This window comes from Diceros bicornis (genome assembly GCF_020826845.1).
Source record: "Diceros bicornis minor isolate mBicDic1 chromosome 13 unlocalized genomic scaffold, mDicBic1.mat.cur SUPER_13_unloc_1, whole genome shotgun sequence".
NCBI lineage: Eukaryota > Metazoa > Chordata > Mammalia > Perissodactyla > Rhinocerotidae > Diceros > Diceros bicornis.
In genome coordinates, this window is record NW_026690866.1 from 21855996 (window position 1) to 21862278 (window position 6283).

At 44.6% G+C, this 6283-nt stretch overlaps 1 long non-coding RNA gene across 1 annotated transcript in view; it reads right to left on the minus strand.

Moving 5' to 3' along the window:
* The window catches only part of LOC131401763 (uncharacterized), a 79340-nt gene extending 73818 nt beyond the window's left edge, over positions 1–5522 (minus strand). The window contains exons 1-2 of the long non-coding RNA XR_009217942.1: positions 5466–5522; positions 5046–5307 (exon numbers count right to left, since the gene is read on the minus strand). This is a non-coding gene — a long non-coding RNA (uncharacterized LOC131401763). The remainder of the gene's footprint in view (positions 1–5045; positions 5308–5465) is intronic.
* Between the last annotated feature and the right edge of the window lie 761 nt (positions 5523–6283).

Consider the following 6283-nt stretch of genomic DNA (forward strand, 5'->3'; position numbering starts at 1 on the left):
AATCAATGGAACAGAACTGAAAGCCCAGACAGAAAACCACACATCTGTGCTCAGTTAATCTCTGACAAAGGAGTCAAGATCATACAATGGAGAAAGGAATGTCTCTTCAATAAATGCTGTTGGGAAAACTGGACAGCCACATGCAAAAGAATGAAAGTAGATCATTATCTTCCGCCATACACAAAAATTAACTTGAAATGGATAAAAGACTTGACTGTAACACTTGAAACCATAAAACTCCTAGAAGAATATATACACAGTACAGTTTTTGACATCGGTCTTAGTAGCATATTTTACAATACCATGTCTACTCAGGCAAGAGAAAGAAAAGAAAAAATATACAAATGGGACTAAAAGCCTTCTGCAAGGTAAAGGAAACAATGAACAAAACAAAAAGCCAGTGCCGGTCCCGTGGCTTAGTAGTTAAGTGCACGCGAACTGCTACTGGCTGCCCAGGTTCGGATCCGAGACGCGCACAGACGCACCACTTGTTCGGCCATGCTGAGGTCGCATCCCACATACAGCAACTAGAAGGATGTGCAACTATGACATACAACTATCAACTGGGACTTTGGGGGGGAAAATAAAAGAGAAGGATTGGCAATAGATGTTAGCTCAGAGCCAGTCTTCCTCAGAAAATAAGAGGAGGATTAGCACAGATGTTAGCTCATGGCTGATCTTCCTCACAAAAAAAAAAAAAAAAACGAAAAAACAACCCACTAACTGGGAGAAAATATTTGCAAATCATATATCTGACAAGGGGTTAATCTCAAAAATATATAAAAAACTCATACAACCCAACAACAAAAAAACAGATAATCCAATCTAAAAATGGGCAGAGAATATGAACAGACATTTTTCCAAAGAAGATATACATAAGGCCAACAGACACATGAAAAGATGTATATCATCACTAATTATTAGGGATATTCAAATCAAAACTACAATTAGAGATCACCTTACACCTGTCAGAATGGCTATAAATCCCAAGACAAAAAATAACAAATGTTGGATAGGATAATGAGAAAAGGTCACCCTCACACACTGCTGGTGGGAATGCAAACTGCTGCAGCCACCAGGGAAAACAGTATGGAGATTTCTCAAAAAATTAAAAATAGAAATACCATACATTCCAGCTATGCCACTACTGGGTATTTATCCAAAGAAACTGAAATCAACAATTCAAAGAGATTTATGCACCCCTGTGTTCACTGCGGCATTATTCACAATAGGCAAGCAGTGGAAGCAATCCAAGTGCCCTGCTACAGACGAACAGATAAAGAAAATGTGGTATGTATTATATACAATGGAATACTACTCAGCCCTACCATGGGCTGAGGTTTCCTGCAGGTTTACCTGGCTTCTCAGTCAAGGCATCATCTCTGTTGGGAGAATATTCTGGAATTGAATGAAATGGAGAATGCATGTGAGTGTGTTTCACTCTTTTTAACAAAACTTTTTAGACACAGAAAAATAAAGGGAGCAGTCTCATAAACACCCATCATCTAAATTTAACAATGTATATTCCATCTAATTAAAACAATATTGCATCAATGTATAAATTATTAACACTTTCCAACCTTGATGCATCCCATGTTTTCAATGAAATATTAAAGTCAAGTAGACATCATGATGTTTCACCCCATTTTAGCTTCCATCTCTAAAAAGTGAGCACACTTTGCTACAAAATACAAGACCATTATCACAGAACAAAAGTGTAATAAATTAAACCAAATTCATACCTCTGGGCACAGAGGACTGAATTTGGGCTGAACTTTCTTATGACAGCTGGCGGCAGAATGGATCATCACAGGTGGCAAGCCTACGGGATCTCTCTAAATTTGTAAAATCCAACTCAAAAGTGTTCTTCCGTGCCTAGAAACACATCATCCCCTTCTCCATTTCTATTTGCTTAATATTCATTTTCTAGGATTAACCTACAATGTAATTTCCTGCAGGAAGTCTTCTCTGATTTCCGCCTGCAAGCATGAGTGTGTTCACATCAAATAATTGATAAGATTCAATTCTCTATTCTTGTTATTGCCCGCTACAACATAAACTCTAAGAGGAGGACACAAAACACCCAGTGGGCATGGGGGGAGAGGTGCAGGTCCCCCAACTTATACCTCTACCCAGACAACCTCTTAGAGGTTTGCTGTCTGATATGGAGCAGCAACAAGTCTCTTTTTGAATTAAAATTAATTTTAGTTAAATAAAATAAAAATTCTAGTACCTCAGTAACATTAAAAATCAGTAACAATAAAAACCAGTCCCAACACCATTCTTCGAGTACTCAACAGCCACATGCGGCTGTGCACTGGACAGCACAGATATAGAACATTGCACCACTGCAGAAAGTTCTAGCCCATTGGTGCTCATCTACAGCAGGACTTGGCAAACTATAGCCTGTGGATCAGAAACTACATCCACCCACAAACCTGTAAGTCTGCTTCACACACAGCTGGAGGCCATCACTGACGATCTGGCCAAGTTGCTGTCAGTGCAGAGATAAGGAAACAAAAGTCCAGAGAGGGGAGGTGACTATCTTTAAGTCACAGAGCTGTCTAGGAGAAGGTTGAGGGCCTCCTATATTACACTGGTTTCCTTTTCTCTCTCTCAATGGTGGGTAAAGACTAGGGGACTAAGCCACCTCCTGCCAGCTTGAGAAAGTTCAATGCTCTCTAAGCCCCAGGCATCAAGAGTCCCCGGAAAGGCCTCACTTTCTTTCTCAATGACCAGGGAGCCTTATCATCCCCAAGGACACTCTTCCTATCCAGGGTCAAGTTCTGCAGCTGTGTCATATTCTAGATCACCCGCAGGATTTCCTCATAGATGGCAACTCTGTCCAGTCTCTGGACCGAGGTGGCAAGGCACACAGGGAGTCTGCTCCAATGTGGTTACTGTGGGGGACAGACCTGGAGGGGCACAAGTGATCAACAAGGGTGTCTGGAATTCTACCCTGATTCTAGATTCCCTGCTTCAGGGTTCTGTCCAAGAGAACTTTCTGCAATAATGTAAACATTTGTCTGCACTACCAAATACACTCATTATTAGCCCCATGTTGTTATCAAGCACTTAAAATGTGGCTACTGTGTGTGAGTGAGGAACTGAATTTCTCATATAATTTCATTTAAAGTAATTAATTTATAAATAAATAACCACAGGGAGAACATTTTTGAAACTTTGGAGTAAGGACTTCTGCAAATGCATGACAACAATGAGAACACTGGTAAAAATGGTCAAAATCAACTTTTCAGAAATCTAGAAATTAATCAACGGCTTGTAAGAATCTGAGGAGGGTTTAGTGAAGAAACATGGTGGACTCTTGATAAAGGGAGCCAACTTTGTGGCACTATAACTTGCACTATTCCCATCCTGCTCTCACAATATCCTCCATAACTTTGAAAACGATCATTCTCAGAACTATAGTGGCTGAGACATCCAGCAGCCCAGCAGCCATAATGGGTTTGGAGCTCTCAAAAGACCCATCCCCACCGAACTCTCACTAGCTGACCTGCCTGGCAGCTCCCCGATAAAGCCCCATGTTCAGGGCTTGTCGTTACTTGACTCAGAGCTTGCCCATGGAGGAAAGGCCAACCCCAGGGCACTTGCTAAAAACAATCAGAGATAATTGATTTCTACTGTAGTTGCCTGAGGGCGTGATACCAGCTGAGGCAGGCAAGAGGTGAGCCAAAAACTTAGAAGAAAAATTGGGGGAATGTGATGTCCACAGGGGCCTTTGAAAAGCTGCAGTGTATTTGAGGGCATCTAGAAGGCCACAAGGGCTCAGGGCTATGGCACGCCCAGGAAAGACTTGAGAACATCTTAATCTCTCACCTCTAGTTGAAGGGTTGGCTTAATATCTGAAAACTTGATTATGTAATACACCATATTAATAGAATAAGGGCCAATACCACGCAATCTCAACCACATATACAGAAAACAATTTGACAAAATACAACGCCCTTCATGTCTAAAAAAGAAAACACTCAACAAATTAGGAATATAAAATAACTTTCTCAACCTATAAACAGCATCGATGAAAAACCCACGGCTAACACCATATTCGATGGTGAAAGACTGAAAATTTCCCCCTAAGACCAGGGACAAGACAATGATGTCTTCCCTTATCTCGTATGTTAATCACAGGTACAAAAGGTTCTAATGAGGGCAATTAGGCAAGAAAAAGGAATAAAAGTATCCCAGATTGGAAGGGAAGAGGTAAAACTATTTATTTTGCAGATGAGAAGATACTGTATATAGAAAAACCTTAAAAATACACTCCTCCCCACACACAATATGTGAACCATAACTCAATAGGTGTATAAATATTTTAAATTGCCCCATGTGCTTAATGGCTCCACTACTGGAGAGCACAGTTAGACTGCTGATATTTGTTGAAAGTCTCCAGAAGAGGAGAAGGAGGAGGATGCTGGAGGTTGGTGGCCTCAAATGTTAATGCTTTTCTCATCTCCTGAAAACCTATGGAAGGAGATGGTAGGATTAGCTGACAAGGATGTGGGGCAGAATGGGCACCATGTCAGTAACTTCCAGATCAAGGATGTGTCACTTGAGCTCAGAGTCATCAGCCACTAGCTCAGCCAATGCTTCCAATCTCCTCAAACTACATGAAGTCGGTGACCAGGCAGGAGTGGAATATGTCTCACAGCTGGCTGCCTCTGTAGAGCTTGGTGACCTAGAACAAACGCGAGGCAGAGTGGGTGAGATGGAGTTCTCCTGGGGATGCAGGGCGCCACTGGAGCCAGTGAAAGATCACAGAACTTGGGGCAAGGGAGACCTGACTTCAAATCCTGGCTCTGCCCCTAACTCACTGTGTGACCTTAGGCACAATACTCCCATTTCTGAGCTTCAGTTTACCCACGTGAGAAATGGGCAAGGCAGCTAGGACATCACCTCTGGACACTGAGAGAACCCAGACACGCAGGGAAAATGAAGGTTTGAAACAATCACGTAACAGATGTAAGTCAGGCGGAGGAATGACACTGCCCTCAGGGCAAGGAGAGACGGGAGAGGGGCGACCCCACCTGGTCCTGGGTGTCTCTCAGCAGGACGGTGTACTCCGAGGATGTGGGCTCCAGGTTGCTGAGGTTCCCGATGATGATGCAGAAATGTAGCTGGTGCTCTCTCTGGATGGATAAACTCTGGGCTGCAGAGCCTGGAGCCACCGAGAGGAAGAGCAGACAGGTGGAGGCTCTCCGCTCCCAGCACAAAGGCATGGTGGCCCACGGGATCAGTGTGGTGGGTGCAGACAGCGTCACAATGGTGGGTGCCCCATCCTTCTCAGGCCTGGTGAGAGAGGGATGTGGGGACTCTAGGGAGAGGTCCTGAAACCTCTGGGGGTGTGGGCCAGAACTGGAAGGAGGAAATGGGAGGACAGTGGGGAGACAAGGAGGGGTGGTCACACAATTGGTCATAAGGGGCAAATGCTGAGGGGAGGGTCTCACCTGAGGGAGACCAGTCTGCAACTCGAGTAGAATGGGCCCAGGTTGCTCTTCTTGAACAAAGATCCAGCTGGGGAGGATGGAGGAGGAGGATGAGCAGGAGGGACAGGGGTTGGGGGAGGGGCTGGGTGGGATTTAACCCACCAGGAGCTGCTGGGACCAGGGCCTCACCAGGCTCTGCAGGACCCTCTCAGTGGAGTTGAACGTGGCTGAGCTGTTGCTCCTGTCTGATGAATACCAGAGGGTGGAGATGGTGACGTTGACTGTGAGGGTCTTCAGGTTGTGCCGCAAAGCTGCAATATGAGAGGGAAAGTCATGGCCATCACTGAGAGCTAGCCTGATACCAGACCAGAGTCCTGCACTCATTAAGATCTGTCGTCTTCTGTCCCAGTGGCACCAGCACCCACCCATGTGGTCACCCAAGTCAGAACCAGCATATCTGCTCAGCTCCTCCTTCCTCCCAGTAACACCATTTCCAGTTGCACACTGGCCCTCACATACACTCCATCCCTGTCCGAGCTCAGGCCTTAACTACCTTCACCCTGACCAAAACCTCAGCAGGCTCACTGGATGCTCTATCTAAAGCATGTTCTACATGGACCACTAGAAGAATCTTTCTGAAATGAATACCTCACTAAGGCCACCACTGCTCTAGTACCACCCATGGCTCCCTATGGCCTTCAGTGTTTAGTTCAACCTTCCTGACCTGGGACTCAAGACTCTACTCAATCTGGCTCCTGCTGACCTTTCAGTCTCATTTTATCCATCTACTGCGGGTTAAAGTTCATGCTTCACGCAACCCAAATTCGTTTCAATTCTCC